At 38.5% G+C, this 2359-nt stretch overlaps 1 protein-coding gene across 2 annotated transcripts in view; it reads right to left on the reverse strand.

Annotated features, from left to right (window-relative positions):
• Nucleotides 1-2359, reverse strand: part of Cyfip2 (cytoplasmic FMR1 interacting protein 2) — a 127989-nt gene that overhangs the window by 78757 nt on the left and 46873 nt on the right. The window lies entirely within an intron of this gene.

A 2359-nucleotide genomic window follows, 5' to 3' on the forward strand; every position in this document is an offset into this window, starting at 1 on the left:
AGGGAGGGAGGGAGGGAGAGAGAGAAAAGTCCCAAGATAATGAGGAGAGTCTCAGGTCAGTGGCCAGGCAGGAGGTCTAGGGACAAATCATTAGAAAGTGGAAAGGAAAGAACTTCAGAAGGAATGGCCCCAAACGGGGGTGGGGAGCAATCAAATTCATAAAATAATTTGTGGTTGACTTTTTGCAAGGAGTTTTACATTTTACTGGTTAAGTTTTGGATTTCCTTTTTGGTAGGTTCATAAACAAAATAAAATGTAAGGCATTATTACCTCTAAAAAAAACCTGTACAAAAAAAATGTATTCATATCAGATGATGTGACTCACCAATAATCAATAGTTACTTGGTTATAATAATATTAGGTGAACTATAGATTTTACTAAAAAGTATGAAATTACCTCTATGGAAGATGGGGAAATGGGTGTGACAGATCTAAATGCTGATGGCCCAGTGAGGATGTCAATAGAAAAAATATTATCAATTAAATAAACAAGAAGTAGTCTCATGGGCCTACTACTCAGATCTGGAGATAAATACAAGCAGAAATGGCTTAATAAGTTGAAGTCATTTCCTATTTGGGGATTTGAGGTGGAGTAGGAGGTGTAGCTCCTTTTGTTTTATGTTAAATGTCATATAGAACTATTTTTCTTTTAAAAATATTTAATATGATCTACTAATAAATAGGATAAAACTCCTCAGTGCATAGCAAATTAAGGACTAGAAGGAAATACAGCAAAATGTTACTGGTGGTTTTGTTCAGATGACATTGCCAGGATGTGGAGGGGTGAGGGCAGGGGTGGTGGAGTTGAAGGAGCATTTTATAAATTTCCTACAGCCCATACACATTCCTTTTATTTCAGAAAGAGATCCATGAACAGTATTTCAAAGTTGCATGGACCCTCTGACTGTCTTATTTTAAACAGGTCTGAGGATGACCTTTTCTTCCTGTGGTGATCACTGGGAAACTTTCTTGTAGGTTGACTATTAATGATGGAAAAGTAAGATATCAGGGAGTCACTCAGGACAATGTAAAGGGTGATTCCAATATTTCTCCTGTCTGAAATTATACCAGTGAGTGTAGCTTGGAGATCTGCCAAAGAGTAGCTATAACTCCTCACATTTGCATGATCTTTTACTTTTTCAGAATTCATCTACAGCCATTATCTTATTTGACAATTATTGTTTGATCCCCAACAATAACCCCAGGATGGGACAGGATCAATATTATTAGCTCAAGATGAGCATGGTGGGGCATGTCTATAATCCTAGGGAGGCTGAGACAGGAGGATTGCAAGTTTGAGGCCAGGCTCAGCAACTTAGGGAGACCCTGTCTCAAAATAAAAATTAAAATGGCTGTGGATATTGCTCAGTGGTTAAGCATCCCTGTTTTCAATCCCAATTCCAAAAAAAAAAAAAAAAAAGGATATTAGTTTGATTTTACAAGCTGAGGCTCAGAGAGATGAAGTGATAATAGGGCTCAGGGCTAAGGTCCAGGACTGACTTCTAGACCAGACTCTCTTAGGCTTCAGATGCTCCCAAGAAAGTAGCTGTCACAACCAAATGTGAATAAAATTTCCTCCCAATAATCTTTGTGTAAGCAAACAAACAACAACCATTAAAAAGGTCACCAAATGGGAAGTAAGAGTGTCTCCTGCAGAAATAACTACTATTAATGGTTTTGCAAATATAAATATAAATTTGTCTTTCAGTTTTGAACAAATATGCAAAACTGTATTTAGTATAAATGGGGTCATTTTAAGTGCTGTTCTTTTGGTTCCCTCATTCCCCGGGGCTGCAGATTGATACCAGGACCTCGTGGATGCTAAGCACCTTCTCCTCCCCTGAGCCATTCCTAGCCCTGCTCATTTGTTTATACTTAGCAATAGAGTGTGCATGGCTTTCCATGTAGGAACATCTTTTTCAGTGACTGCACAGTATTCAATGATATAGCTATATTTTAATTTATTTACCTGACCCCATGTTGAAAGACAAGTTGTTTCCCATAGACTGATATAATAAATAATGCTATGATAAATAACTGTACACACATCTCTGTACATTTGGCTTATTTCCTGGGACACATTCCCAGAAGAACAACTAAAGGGTGTAAACATTAAAAATGTGAATACAAATGACCAGGTTGCCCTTGTAAAAGCCCATTAAATGCAGACAGGCCACCAAAATATCAGAGAATGTCTGTCTCCCAGTCCCACCTGCAAGGGGCATCAGTGGTGTTTTAAATCTTCACTCTCCTGATGGGTCAATGCCACATCTCATAACTCGTTACAACTTACACTATCCACCCACTCAGCCTTATGGGCATTTTTCATATCTCTTTTAGCCTCCCCCCCCCCCCCCCC

Source organism: Marmota marmota, unplaced genomic scaffold (genome assembly GCF_001458135.2).
Source record: "Marmota marmota marmota unplaced genomic scaffold, marMar, whole genome shotgun sequence".
Classification (NCBI taxonomy): Eukaryota; Metazoa; Chordata; class Mammalia; order Rodentia; family Sciuridae; genus Marmota; species Marmota marmota.